Raw genomic sequence first — 14,628 nt, 5'->3', positions numbered from 1 at the left:
CACCCAAACCAAGACAAGAAGTTTGATTATCACTCACCTTGCTCTCTAGGCTCCTAGAACTGGGATGCAGCCCTAGGGCTTGTGATCCGGAAAGAATCCTTAAATCAGGTCCAGGGCGTCCACTCTGAGGAGTACAGGACAGAGCAACAGACAAAAATGGTTGAGACTTTCTCTCCACTGGTCCTTGTGTTTCCCCTTTCACTTAGCAGTTTGGGAAATCACTAATTGGGCATATATATTTTTTCCCTTAAGAAAAAGAACATTAATCCTGCAACTGACCCAGAATCTGAATATTATTTATGAATTTACTATCTATATCATCCTAATCCATAAGGTAACAGTCATGTACTATTTATTTCTAATTGAAATTCAGGGTTTTCATAATATATCCATAGTGTTTTTCTAGCCTCACCACATATTTTTATAATTGGACCATGCTTTACTCCATTCATCTATATTTACATATTTATTTATAGATCCATTTATCCAATTATAAAGATAGAATGAAAATGAAAAACAAGATCCTTGTATATTCCTGACATCTCTCTAAAGGATGCCTTCAAACAATGGGAATGGACCAGATTCCACTTCTGTTGGACCTCAGAGTTCCAGACACGTATTCATCGGATCCGACTCATACGCCACCAGCAGTCATCATCGAGCCAATATCGTCCCTCTTTTTCTTTTCTACATTGTTTATTGACTAATTCATTAAATAACCAATAATAATTTTAAAACCCTATTTTTCACAAAAGTCCAGGAAGAGTCATGGTATCCTTCATCTGTATATAGAATCATTCTCACATCGATATATCTTTCCATTAATTACCTTAAATTTCATTTATATGGTGATCCACATAATGTTTCATATTAATTCAATAGTTATCACTGAGCTATAGTTGGCCACCAGACTCTATATAGCACTTAAAAAAATCCACTGAACACCCTAAAAGACACTTGCTGAAACCAGAACAAGAAACGTAACTATTACTCACATTGGTCTCTGTGCTCCTAACGCAAAGGTGCAATCATGAACTCGACACCATGGAATACTGCTTACTCAGCCTGAGTGTGTCCATTCTGAGAAGAAAAAGCACAGTCAATGATTAAAAAAAAGTTAGGACATTATACTCACTTATTTAGGTATTCATAAACTTTTCATAATGTAAATGTTTTTTCTCTTAATCAAAGGAACCACCCCAAACTTGAAACTGACTCAGAATAAATAAATTGACTCTTACTTATTTATGTCTATATGATAATTAGCCAAGGATGTAGACCTCTGATCCACTTATTTCTAAATGGGCATCAGTGTTTTCAATTTTATTAATATTTCTTGCCTTTCCTTATATGTTCATAGTTGAATAATGCTTCACCCTTTTTTCTTTACATACTGTTTATATTTCTTTAATGGTCTACCATTGCTCCATTAATAACAACAAATCTAAATCTATGAACTCAAAATAGGTACATGATCTTTGCATATTCCTTACATCAGTCTACAAGATCAAACACAGCAGAAGGAATAGCCAACGTACTGTGAGGACCTCAGATATCCAGACACGTATTATTCATCGTCCACGACTTATCCGCCATTAGTCGTCATCATTGGTCCAAAAGAGGCCTACTTTTTCTTCATTCATTTCTACACTTCTATCAATTAAATAATTAATTCATTGAAAATAATAAAATAAACACAAGGTTCACAAAACTGAAGAAGAAGATACTTGAATATTCCTAACTTCTACTATAGAATCACTGCCAACATAGATTACAGCTTTAATTAATCAATCTCAATGTTACATATATTAAATGAATCAAAATAATGTTTCATATCATATTTATCATTAGGCCATAGTTAACTTTTTTATTATATTCATCACTTTTTAATAACACCATGAATACACTTAAAAAATTGACACAAACCAAGATAAAATTTTTGATCATTACTCACCTTAGTATCTTTCCTAACACAAAGGGAACATGACAATCTTGATCACGATAGAAGATGAAATCAGCTCGAGCATCTGTTCTGAGGAGTACCAAGCAGAGAAAGTGATAAAAAGGTTAAGACTTTCTCTCTAGTGATCCATACTTTCCACCATTCATATACACGGTCATTTAAGTATTTATTAGCTTATGGGAATGTATTCATTTCTACCTTAAAAATAAAGTTCAAACTTGCAACTGAATCAGTCAATAACTGATTGCTAAATTTCATCGTCCGTATCAACCTTAGGAAAAGATGTAATACACTTGGTCCTTTTATATCCATTTTAACGATATTAACGTTGTTTTAGCTTACTACATATTTACCAAAGAACAATGCTTCAACCTCTCCACCTTTATTCATTTATACGTTTGTTAATTTATTCTACCATTCCCACTTTTACAAATTAATTATTAAAACTCATGAACACAAAGAGCGAGAACAAAGTCCTTATATCTTATTGACACCTATATATAGGGTCCCTACACAAGCAAGAAAAGGACTAAAGTATCTTTGTATCAGCCCTCAGAGTTTCAGACACATAGTATTCATAGTGTATGACTCAGAAACGCCACCGATCGTCATCATTGGTCCATTATTAGCCTTCTTGCTTTTTTTCATTCTCATAAATATTGATGAATTCATTAAGAAACACACATAAATTAAACAAATAAGAATACAATGCCTCAACATTCCTAATATCTCTGTCTGTAATATTACACAGAGACTAAATCGCTTTCATTAACTGACCTAAGGGTTACATTCATAGATTAGTTAACATTATGCCTCATATCAACCTGACATTTAACACTGGCATATTTTGCCTTCTTTGATTATATTTAATGTTTTTGAGTAATACAGTGAATAGCCTTAAACAAAGCACTCAAAGTAAGACAAGAACTTTGACCGTTACTCACGTTGGTCCACATGCTCCTAGCACAGAGACGCATTGAGAGAGTTCACGCCCTTGGAAGAGTATTACAATCAGCTTCAGTGTGTCCCTTCTGCAGAGTATAGAGCAGAGCAGATGACAAAAACTGAGACAGTCTTCCACTGAGTCTCACCTTACATCTTTCATTTAGGCAATCCTTATTTGGAGTATATTTCATTTTCCCTTAAGAAAATGAACTACTTCACACTTCCACTGACCCAGAACATAAACACTGCCTACAATTTATCCTGTCTATGTCATCCTGAGCCAAAGAGGTTGCAGTCACGTACCATTTATTTCTCTTTGGACTTCAGTGTTTTCAAATTATATTGATAGTATTTCTGGCCTCCCCAAATATTTTTAAAATTGGACAACACTTCTACAATTCAGCTGTTTTTAATATATATATTTCCTCATTGATATTTCGTTGATCCAATTATAATAAAGAATGAAAACGCATGAAGAGAAAGGCCTCATCTCTTTTATATTGGACCTCAGAGTTCCAGACACATATCATTCATCATCATGACTCAAGCGCTGGCAGTTGTCATCATCGATCCAGAAAAGATGACTTTCTCTTCATTCGTTTCTATATTATTTTGATTAATTCATTAATTCACGAATTACACTTTTAAAATTCTATGATTCAGAAAAACTCAAAAGGACCTTGATAGCTCTAATACGTATGTGGAACCATTCTCACATCTTTATATCTCTGTCATATTTATTATCAGTTTTTCATATAAGCATTAATCAATATAATGTTTCTTGTTAATCACCTATTTCTCACCAGGACACAGTTGGCTGTCTTTGAGTATCTTTTATACTTTTTATCAGTACAATGAGTACCCTTAGACAAACCACCCAAACCAAGGCAAGAAGTTTGATTATCACTCACACTGGTCTCCAGGCTCCTAAAACAGAGATGCAACCCTAGGGCTCACGACAAGGAGGAATCCTTAAACAGGCGCAGTGTGTCTCTTCTGAGGAGTGCAGAGCAGAGCAGATGATAAAAATAGTTGAGACATTCTCTCCATTGATCATTGCTTTTAACCTTTCATTTAGTCAGTAGTTTGGGCAATCATTAATTTGGTGTAAATATTTTTTTCTCTTAAGAAAATGAATAACTTTAATTTTGCCACTGACCCAGAATTTGAACATTGTCTATGATTTATACTATGCCATCTTTAGCCATACAGCCATGTACCAATTATTTCTAATTGAACTTTCGGATTTTCATAATATATTAATAGTATTTTGGCCTCACTGCATATTTTTATAATTAGACAATGCTTCACTCCATTCTTCTTCACTTACTTTATGTATTTATTTATAGAATCTCTAATTTATCCAATTATAAGAATTGAACTCAAATGCATGAACACTAAGACCAAAAAGAAGATCCTGATATATTTCTGCTATCTGTCAATAGGATCCCCAACAATGGGAATGGACTAGATTTCTTTTGTGTTGGACCTCAGAGGTCCAGATACGTAGTCATCGTATACAACTCGTACGCCACCAGTAGTCAGCATCGATCCAATATCATTCCTTTTTCTAGATTCATTTTAATTGCTTATTAATTAAATCATTAATTCACAAATAATTTTAAATGCTATAATTTACAAAACCTCCAGAGTTTTATGTCCCTAATCTTTACATAGATTATTCAAACATCAATGTACCTCTTTGATTAATTATCTCCACTTTTCCACCGAAAGATTAATCAGTATAATGGTTCCTATATCCCATATTTATCACTGAGATACACTGCCTCCTTGAGTCATATTTTATACTTTTTAATAATGCAGTGAATTACCTTAAAAAAGCAACACCTAAGCAAGAAAATAACTTCAATTGTTACTCACATTAATCTCCGTCCTCCTATTACACAGATGCAACCATAGCGCGCCTGGATCTGAGAGATGCTAAATCAGCTTCCGCGTCCATTCTGAGGAGTACAGGGCAGAGCAAGTGAAAAAACGATTGAGACATTCTGTTCATTGGTCCTTGCGTTCCACCTTTCATTTAGTCAGTCAATTATTAAGCAGTGAATTGGAATAATGTATATTTTATTTTCTCATAAGTAAATGAACACTATCAATCTAGTCACTGATAGAGAAGATGAACATTGACTAACATTTAATAACCACACTGTCCTTCGTCAAAGAATAACACCCTTGTACCGTATAGTCCCTTATAGATGTCAGTTTTTAAAATAGACATTAATACTATTCCTTGTCTAACCATATATTTGTATAATTGGACAGTATTTCACCACCATCTTTATTTGAATGTGTGTTTGGTCGATCATTTTATTGATCCAATTATAAAAACAGAACGAAAATGCATGAACATAAAGATCAAAAACAAGATCCTTGTATATTCCTGACCTCTGTCTATGGAATCACCTCAAACAGGACAATGGACCAGATTCCACTTCTGTTGGACCTGAGAGTTCCAGACACGTATTCATCGTATACGACTCATATGCCACCAGCAGTCATCACTGATCCAAAATATGGCCCCTCTTTTTCTCTGTTCATTTCCACAATGTTTACTGACTAATTTATTAAGTCACTAATAATAATTTTAAAACCTTATTTTTCACAAAAATCCAAGAAAAGTCACGATATCCTTAAGCTGTATATAGAATCATTCCCATATCAATATATCTCTTTTTTAAAGTTAGGCTGTTATTCATTTATGCATCAATCAATGTAATGTTCTATAAAATTCAGTATTTATCACTGAGCTACAGTCAGCCTTCTGTGATTCTATGTGGAACTTTGGAATAATACACTGAACTCGCTGAAAAAAGTCACTGATACCGAGACAAGAACTTTGTTACATTGATCTCTAAGCTTCTGGCACAGAGATGCAATCATACAGCTCGCCACCATGGAATAAATCTTCATCAACTCAGACGCGTCCATTTTGGGAAGTACAAGGTACAATCGATGATAAAAAAAATAATAAAACTTTTCATCCCCATTGACTATTCCTTTCCATATTTCATCTACCCAGTCATTTAGGAATTTATAAATTTTCATAATGTAGATATTTTTTCTCTTAAGAAAAAGAACAACCTCAAACTTGAGATTGACCCAGAACAATGAAATTGACTCAATTAATGTCTATATGATCCTTGGCCAAAGAGGTGACATCCTCGGATCCATTTATTTCTTAACGAGCATCAGTATTTGCAATTTTTATTAATATTTCTTGCCTTACCATGTGTTCACAGTTGGACAGTGATTTACACTTTTATATTTATCTGTTATTTACATATCTTTAAATGGTTCTATCATTAATCCATTTATAATAATTAAACTAAATCTATGAACTCAAAGTAAAAACATGATGTCTCCTAACACCTGTCCGTAGGATCAAACAAACAGATAACAGAGTATGTATAGACTTGGACCTCAGAGCTCCAGACATATATTATTCAGTGGCTGCAACTCATCTACCACCAGTAGGTATCATGGTCCATCAGAGGTCCACTTTTTCTTCATTCATTTCTACATTTGTATTGATAAATCATTAATTCACTGATAACTGAAATAAACACGATTAACAAAAACTGAAGAACCAACAACTTGAATATCCCCAACTTCTATCTATATAGTAATTGCCAACATAGATTGTCTCTCTCCCATTAATCAATCTCAATGTTAAATACTACGAACCAATCAACATAATGTTTCATATCATTTGTCATTGGGCCACAATTTACTTTTTGATTATATTTACTAATTTTTAATAAAACTGTGAATATCCTTAAACAAATGACCAAACTATGACAAAATCTCTAATTACTACTCACCTTGGTCTCTCTCCTAACGTGGAGGCAACAAACAATCTTGATCGGAGCAGAACCTGAAATCAACTAGAACCTCCATTCTGAAGAATATCAAGCAGAAACGGTGATGCAAAGGTTGAGATAGTCTCTCCATTCTCTCCAGCCTCCCTTTACATCGTTCATTTAGTCAGTCATTTAGCCGATCATTATTGGAGCATATTTATTTCACTCTCTTTTAAGAACTACTTTGAACTTCCCAGTGACCCAGAACATAAACACCATCTACAATTAATCCTGTCTATCTCATCCTAGCCAAAGAGGTTATAGTCATATTCCATTTATTTCTCTTTGGACTTCAGAGTTTTCAAATTATATTAATAGCATATCTGGCCTCCCCACATATTGTAAAAATTCGACGATGCTTCAACAATTCAACTTTATTTTTTATAGATTTCCTCACTGCTGTTTCAGTGATCCAACTAAAGAATGAAAATGCATAAAGAGAAGGACCACATTTCTTTACTGTGGGAACTCAGAGTTCCAGACACATATTATTTATCATCTATGACTCATATGCTGGCAGCCTCTCTTCATTCATTCTATATTGTTTATTGATTAATTCATTAATTCACTAATTACACTTTGAAAACTCTGTGATTCACAAAAACCCAAGAAGGCCTTAGTAGCTCTAATAGGTATTTGGGAGCATCCTCACGTCATTATATCTGTCATATTTACTACCAGTTTTTCATATAAGCATTAAGCAATACAATGCTTCTTGTTAATCCCATATTTCTCACTAGGACACAGTTAACTGTCTTTGAGTATATTTCACACTTTTTATCAATACAATGAATATCCTTTAAAAAAACCACCCAAACCAAGACAAGAGATTTGATTATCACTCACAGTGGTCTCCAGACTCCTAAAACAGAGATGCAACCCTAGGGCTCATGATCAAGGAAGAATCCTTAAGTCAGGTCCAATGTGTCCATTCTAAGGAGTAGAGGGCAGAGCAGATGATACAAAAGGTTGAGAGATTCCCTCCATTGATCCTTGCCTTTCACCTCTCATGTAGTCAGTCATTTAGGCAATCATTAATTTGGTGTATATGCTTTTTTCCCTTAAGAAAATGAAGTTCGATTTTACCAGTGACTGAGACTAGGAGCATTTTCTATAACTTATCCTGTCTACGTCATTCTCCACCATACAGGTAACAATCATATGCTATTTGTTTCTAATTGAACTTCATGGTTTTCATAATATATAAATACTATTTCTTGCCTCATCACATATTTTTATAATTGGACAATGCTTCGTATTTTTTATTTATATGTTGTAGATCCTCTCATTTATCCAATTATAATAATAGGTGAAAATGCAGGAACACTAACACCAAAAACAAGATCTTGGTATATTTCTCACCTGCAAACAAGGGGAATGGACTAGATTAACTTTATGTTGGACCTCAGAGTTCCAGACACGTATTCATCATCTACGACTCGTACGCCACCAGTAGTCATCATCGATCCAATATTACCTCTTTGTTCTCACTACATTCTATTTGTATACTGATTAGACCATTAATTCACCAACAATTTTAAAACCCGGTTGTTCACAAAAACCAAGAAGAGCCTTGATGCCCTTAAAATGAAGACAGATATTCTCAAGCAATGGATCTTTCATTAATTAACCTTCAGTTTTCCATATGTGCATTAACCAATAGAATGTTTCATATATCCCATATTTAACACTGAGATACAGTTGCCTTCTTAGCTTATATTCCATACTTTTTAGTAATACAGTGAATAATCTTAAAAGCAACCAAAACACTGAAACCAAGGCAAGAACTTCAACTATTACTCACATTGTTCTCCAGGCTCCTATTATAAAGTCACAACTATAGAGTTTGTGACCACGGAAGATGCTCACATCATCTTGAGCGTTTTCGCTCTGAAGAGAATACAGAAGAGCAGATGATAAAACGGATACCAAATCTCCACTGATGCTTGCTTTCCATGTTTCATTTACTCAGTATTTAGTTAGTTATTATTTTTTAATATATAATTTTTATCTTAAAAAGGAAAAAATTCCATCTTGAGACTGACACTGGATAATTAAAATAATCTGTATTCATCTGTGTTTAGCTGACTTTGGTCAAAGAGGTGATTTCTTGATCTACTTATTTCTTAATGGGCATCAGTGCTTTAAATTTGTATTAATAATATATTTTCCTCATCACATATGTTAATAGACAGATGAGGCTTCACCATCATCTTTTTTATATACGTATTTATATTTGGTTAATGATTCTGTCAACATAAGAATATGACCTCTTTACATTCCTAACATCTCTCTACAGAAACAATTCCAGCAGAAGGAATAGACTAGTTATATTCTGCACTGGACCCCGGAGTTTCAGACACATATTTTCATTGTCCCTGACTCCTACACCATCAGTCATCATTGCCGATCCACATTTGACACTCCTTTTCTTTGTTAATTTCTACATTTGTATTAATCAAATCATTAGTTCATTGATAATAATTTTAAAAATACATGGTTCACAAAAACTCAAGAACAGAAGACATACAGATGGCGAACAGGTACATGAAAAGGTGCTCAACATCACTAATAATCATGGAAATACAAATCAAAACCACAATGAGACATCACCTAAACCTGTCGGAATTGCTATTACCAAAAAGACAAAAAGCAAGAAGCATTGGCAAGGATGCGGAGAAAAGGGGAGCCTTGTGCACTGTTGGTTGGAATACAATTTGGTGCAGCCACTATGGAAAATAGTATGGAGGTTCCTCCAAAAATTAAAAATACAACTACCATATGATCCAGCAATTCCACCTCTGGGTATTTGTCTGAAAAAACGAAGACAGTAACTCAAAAAAATATGCACCCCCACGTTCACTGCAGCATTATTTACAATAGCCAAGATATGGAAATAACAAGTGTCCACTGATGGATGAATAAAGAAGTGGTATATTTGTACAATGGAATATTATTCAGCCATAAAAAAGAAGGAAATCTTGCCATTTGAGACAACACAGATGGACCTTGAGGGCATTATGCTAAGTGAAGTAAGTCACACAGACTTAAGTGAGACTGTATGCTCTCACTTATGTGTGGAATCTAAAAAAGAAAGAAAGAAAACACAGAGTTCATAGATACAGAGAACAGAGCTGGGGGTTGGGGGTGGGCAAAATGGTTGAAGGGATCAAAAGGTACAAACTTCCAGTTAGAAAATAAATAAGTCACAGGGAAATAATGCACAGCATGGGAAGTATAGTTAATAATACTGTATTGCATATTTGAAAGTTCAGAAAAGAGTAAATCTTAAAAGCTCTCATCACAAGAAAATAAATGTTTGTAATGATGTATGGTGACAGATTTTACAAGACTTATTGTGGTGATCATTAGGCTATATATACATATATCAAATCATTATGTTGTACACCTGAAACTAATATAATATGTCATTGCATATCAATAAAAATAAACTAAATTTTTTGAAAAAGAACAAGATCTTTGAATATTTTAATATCAGTCTACAGAATAATTTCCCAAATAGACTATATCTCTTCCATTAATAGTCCTCAATCTTGCACATTATCAGTGTTTTAAATATATATTAATACTATTCCTTGCCTAACCACATATTTTTATAATTGGACAATATATTTCACTGCTTTCATCTTTGTTTATTTGTGTTTATTGAGTATTTTATCAATCCAATTATATAAAAGTAGAACATGCATGAACATAAAGACCAAAAATAACAGGTGGTGAACATGATGTAATCTACACAGAATTCGAAATATATTATGATGTACATCCGAAAATAAATAAATGAAAAAAAAAATAACCAAAAATAAGATTTTGTATATTCCCGACCTCTGTCTATAGAGTCACTTCAAATAGGACAATGGAGCAGATCCCACTTCTGTGGACCACAGAGTGCCAGACACGCACTCATCATACACAACTCACTGCCGCCAGTAGTCGCCAGTGGCCCAATACGGTCCTTCCTTTTCTGCATTCGCGTCTACGTTGTTTATTGACTAATTCATTAACTCACGAACGATAATTTTAAAACTCTATTATTCACACAAAAACAAAAAGAGTCATGACATCTCTAAGCTGTATATAGAATCATTCTCACTTTAACATATCACTTTTTAAAATTTAGGCTGTTTTTCATTTATGCATTAATCAATATAATGTTTCATAAAATTCAGTATTTATCACTGAGCTACAGTTGGTCTTCTATGACTCTATATGGAACTTTTGAATAATACACTGAATACACTGAAAAAAGAAATCACTAAAACCAAGACAAGAATTTGGACTATTACTCACCTTGATCTCTGAGCTTCCGGCGGAGAGGTGCAATCATACAGCTTGCCACCATGGGCTAAGGCTCCATCAGCTCAAATGTGTCCATTTTGGGAAGTACGAAGCACAATCAATGACAGAAAAACCCCAAACTTTTATCCCCATTGATTCTTCCTTTCCAAATTTCATTTACTCAGTCATTCAGGAGTTCATAAATTTTTCATAACGTAAGTTTTTCCTCTTAACAAAAAGATCAACTTCAAACTTAAGACTGACCCAGAACAATAAAAGTGACTCTCAGTTATTCATGTCTGTATGATCCTTGGCCAAAGAGGTGACACCCTTGATCCACTTATTACTTAATGGGCACCAGTGTTTGCAGTTTTCATTAATATTTCTTGCCTCACCATGTATGTTCATAGTTAGACAGAACTCCCCTTTTCTTCTTAATCTATTATTTCTATTTATTCAATGTTTCTATCATTATTCTAATAATAATAAAAAATACAAATCTATTAACCCAAAATAAGAACATGATCTTTATACATTCCTAACATATGTCAACAGACTCAAATAAACAGAGAAAATACAGTATGTATTGTGTTGGACCTCAGGGTTCCAGACACATGTTCATCACCTATGACATCTGCCACCAGGCGTCATGGTGGGTTCATGAGAGGTCCACTTTTAGGTCATTCATTTATATATTTGTAGCAATTAAATTATTACTTCACTGATGATGATAAAATATACAATTAACAAAAAACAAAGATAACTGAGTATCCCTAACTTTCCTCTATAGAATCATTGCCAAAATAGATATCTCTTTCATTTATAAATATCGAAGCTACATATTATCAACTAATCAACATAATGTTTCATATCATATTTATCATTGGGCCATAGTTAACTTTTTGACAATGTTGATTACTTGTTAACAATACCACGAAAACCCTTAAACTAATGACCCAAACCAAGAGAAGAACTTTAACCATGACTCACCTTGGTCTCTTTCCTACAATAAAGGAACATGACAAGCTTGATCACAATAGATCACAATGAAATCTTTCAGCTTCTATTCTGAAAAGTACCAAACAGAAAAGGTGATAAAAAGATTGAGACTTTCTCTCCATTGATCCATATATTTATTGATTGATTCTTTCATTGGCTCAATCCTAATAACAGAACGAAAATGCATGAAGAGAAAGACCACATTTCTTTTGTGTTGGACCTCAGAGTTCCAGACATGTATTACTCATCATCCATGACTCATACGCCGGCAGTTATCATCATTGATCCAGAAAGATCACTTTCTCTTCATTCATTTCTATAGTTTACTGATTAGTTCATTAATTACTAATTATAATTTTAAAACTCTCTGATTCGCAAAACCCAACAAGGCCTTGATATCTCTGATCTGTCTCTAGAACCATTCTCACATCATTACATCTGTGTCATATTTATTATGAGTTTTCATGTATGCATTAATCAACATAATGGTTCATATTAATATATTTATCAACAGAATAAAGATGGCCTTGATTGTTTATATTACAAACATTTTATTAAAACAGTGAATACCCTTAGACAAACCACCCAAACTGAGACAAGAAATTTGATTATGCTTACACAGGTCTCCAGGCTCCTAAAAAACAGATGCACCTAGAGCTGGTGATCAAGAGTCCTTAAATCCGGTCCAGGGTGGCGGTTCTGAGGAGTGTAAAGCAAAGGAGATGATGAAAACGATTGAGCCATTCTCTCCAAAGATCCCCACTTCAACATTCATATAGTTAATCAAGCAATCATTAATTTGATATATATTTAGTCTTTTAAGAAAACAAACGACTTTGATCTTGCCATTGAGCCAGAATATGAACACTGTCTATGACTTACACCGCCTACGTCATCCTTACCCTAAGAGATAACAGTGTTGTACTATTCGTTTCTAATTGAACTTCAGGGTTTTCATAATCTATTAATAGTATCCCTTGCCTCACTACATATTTTTATAATTGGACCATGCTTTACTCCATTCATCTGTATTTATTTATAAAATATTTATTTATAGATTCTCACATTTATCCCATTATAATAATAGAAAGAAAATGCACAAACACAAAGATCAAAAATAAGCCCCTCATTTATTCCTGACATCTGTCTACAGGATGCCTTCAAACAGTAGGAAACAACTAGATTAATTTTATGTTGGACCTCAGAGTTCCAGACACATATTCATCACATATGACCCATACGCCACCAGTAGTCATCATCGATCCAATATTGTCCCTCTTTTTCTACATATATGTCTCTTTGATTATTGAATAAATCATTAATTCACTAATAATTTTTAAGGAGTACAATTCAAAAAAACCAAGAAGAGTCTTTATATTCCGAATCTGTATACAGAATTATTCTCACATCAATGTATCTCTCGTTAATTCTCTCAGTTTTTCATACAAGCATTAACCAATGTTTCATATATCCCATAACACTGAGATATAGCTGCCTTCCTTAATTATATTTCACACTTTTTGATGACACAGTGAATTACCATTGAAAAAAACCCACAAACTGAGAGAAGAACTTCAACTATTACTCACATTAATCTCCATCCTCCTATTATAGAGAGGCAACCACATAGCTCACGTCAACGGAAGATGCTAAAGCATCTCTCGTACGTTTACGCTGAAAAGTACAGAACAGAGTAGATGATAAAAATAAATTGAGATGTAATCTGCATCGATGCTTGCTTTCCACATTTCATTTACTCAGCATTAAGTATTTATTATTTTTTCTTTATATACATATATATTTTATCTTATTAAAAGGAAAAAATCTTTAGTCTGAAGCAGAACAATTAAATTGACTCTTACTTATGCATGTCTATATAACCTTGGTCAAACAGGTGACCCTTTGTTCCATTTATTTCTTAGTGGGCATCATTGTCTTCAATTTTCATTAACAATATCTTTTGCCTCACCACATATGTTCATATTCGGACAATGCTTCACCCTATTTTCCTTAAATATTTATTTATATTTGCTTAATGGTTCAATCATTCATCTATTAATAATAACAAATCTATGCCTATAAAATCAGTATAGGATCTTTTTATATTCCTGACATCTCTGTATAGACAACAATTTCAACAGAGGGATCAGACCAAATTATGTTCTGTGTTGGACCTCAAAGTTTCAGACATATTTTCATGGCCCATGATACCCACAGCACCAGTGTTCATCACCAGTCCATGATTGTGTTTCTTTTCTTTGTTCATTTCTACATTTGTATTGATTAAATCATTGATTCATTGGTAATAATAAAAATAATACATAGTTCACAAAAACCGAAGATCCTTCAATATCCCTGACATCAATTTACAGAATCATTTCCCAAAAAGGCTATATGTCTTCCATTAATCAACCTCAATCTTGCACATTATCGATTAACCAATATAATGTTTCTTATTATATTTATCATTGGGCCATGGTTAACTTTTTGATTATTTAATACTTTATCATAATATCATGAGTACCCTTAAACAAATTCCCA

General features: G+C 33.5%; 12 non-coding genes and 3 pseudogenes across 12 annotated transcripts; all 15 read right to left on the bottom strand.

Moving 5' to 3' along the window:
• Positions 1–593: 593 nt before the first annotated feature.
• Positions 594–665, bottom strand: LOC139079522 (small nucleolar RNA SNORD113/SNORD114 family). The gene has a single exon (XR_011533216.1). It is a non-coding gene; the product is annotated as a small nucleolar RNA SNORD113/SNORD114 family (small nucleolar RNA).
• Positions 666–1,541: 876 nt separating this feature from the next.
• On the bottom strand, positions 1,542–1,616 carry LOC139079525 (small nucleolar RNA SNORD113/SNORD114 family). The gene has a single exon (XR_011533218.1). It is a non-coding gene; the product is annotated as a small nucleolar RNA SNORD113/SNORD114 family (small nucleolar RNA).
• Positions 1,617–2,508: 892 nt separating this feature from the next.
• On the bottom strand, positions 2,509–2,585 carry LOC139079526 (small nucleolar RNA SNORD113/SNORD114 family; annotated as a pseudogene).
• An 823-nt stretch (positions 2,586–3,408) lies between these two features.
• On the bottom strand, positions 3,409–3,482 carry LOC139079515 (small nucleolar RNA SNORD113/SNORD114 family). Its single transcript, XR_011533209.1, has one exon. It is a non-coding gene; the product is annotated as a small nucleolar RNA SNORD113/SNORD114 family (small nucleolar RNA).
• A 909-nt stretch (positions 3,483–4,391) lies between these two features.
• On the bottom strand, positions 4,392–4,463 carry LOC139079518 (small nucleolar RNA SNORD113/SNORD114 family). Its single transcript, XR_011533212.1, has one exon. It is a non-coding gene; the product is annotated as a small nucleolar RNA SNORD113/SNORD114 family (small nucleolar RNA).
• Positions 4,464–5,366: 903 nt separating this feature from the next.
• On the bottom strand, positions 5,367–5,438 carry LOC139079508 (small nucleolar RNA SNORD113/SNORD114 family). The gene has a single exon (XR_011533202.1). It is a non-coding gene; the product is annotated as a small nucleolar RNA SNORD113/SNORD114 family (small nucleolar RNA).
• A 904-nt stretch (positions 5,439–6,342) lies between these two features.
• On the bottom strand, positions 6,343–6,416 carry LOC139079468 (small nucleolar RNA SNORD113/SNORD114 family). The gene has a single exon (XR_011533166.1). It is a non-coding gene; the product is annotated as a small nucleolar RNA SNORD113/SNORD114 family (small nucleolar RNA).
• Positions 6,417–7,251: 835 nt separating this feature from the next.
• Positions 7,252–7,328, bottom strand: LOC139079473 (small nucleolar RNA SNORD113/SNORD114 family; annotated as a pseudogene).
• An 859-nt stretch (positions 7,329–8,187) lies between these two features.
• On the bottom strand, positions 8,188–8,259 carry LOC139079499 (small nucleolar RNA SNORD113/SNORD114 family). Its single transcript, XR_011533193.1, has one exon. It is a non-coding gene; the product is annotated as a small nucleolar RNA SNORD113/SNORD114 family (small nucleolar RNA).
• Positions 8,260–9,129: 870 nt separating this feature from the next.
• LOC139079474 (small nucleolar RNA SNORD113/SNORD114 family) lies at positions 9,130–9,203 on the bottom strand. Its single transcript, XR_011533171.1, has one exon. It is a non-coding gene; the product is annotated as a small nucleolar RNA SNORD113/SNORD114 family (small nucleolar RNA).
• A 1,483-nt stretch (positions 9,204–10,686) lies between these two features.
• Positions 10,687–10,757, bottom strand: LOC139079481 (small nucleolar RNA SNORD113/SNORD114 family). The gene has a single exon (XR_011533176.1). It is a non-coding gene; the product is annotated as a small nucleolar RNA SNORD113/SNORD114 family (small nucleolar RNA).
• A 922-nt stretch (positions 10,758–11,679) lies between these two features.
• Positions 11,680–11,760, bottom strand: LOC139079475 (small nucleolar RNA SNORD113/SNORD114 family; annotated as a pseudogene).
• A 541-nt stretch (positions 11,761–12,301) lies between these two features.
• On the bottom strand, positions 12,302–12,376 carry LOC139079502 (small nucleolar RNA SNORD113/SNORD114 family). Its single transcript, XR_011533196.1, has one exon. It is a non-coding gene; the product is annotated as a small nucleolar RNA SNORD113/SNORD114 family (small nucleolar RNA).
• Positions 12,377–13,281: 905 nt separating this feature from the next.
• LOC139079503 (small nucleolar RNA SNORD113/SNORD114 family) lies at positions 13,282–13,353 on the bottom strand. Its single transcript, XR_011533197.1, has one exon. It is a non-coding gene; the product is annotated as a small nucleolar RNA SNORD113/SNORD114 family (small nucleolar RNA).
• A 902-nt stretch (positions 13,354–14,255) lies between these two features.
• LOC139079467 (small nucleolar RNA SNORD113/SNORD114 family) lies at positions 14,256–14,327 on the bottom strand. The gene has a single exon (XR_011533165.1). It is a non-coding gene; the product is annotated as a small nucleolar RNA SNORD113/SNORD114 family (small nucleolar RNA).
• Between the last annotated feature and the right edge of the window lie 301 nt (positions 14,328–14,628).

Source organism: Equus przewalskii, chromosome 25, assembly GCF_037783145.1.
Source record: "Equus przewalskii isolate Varuska chromosome 25, EquPr2, whole genome shotgun sequence".
In the NCBI taxonomy this organism is placed as follows: domain Eukaryota; kingdom Metazoa; phylum Chordata; class Mammalia; order Perissodactyla; family Equidae; genus Equus; species Equus przewalskii.
Note: the sequence above shows the minus strand (reverse complement) of the source record. Positions and strands in the feature narration are given on the sequence as shown.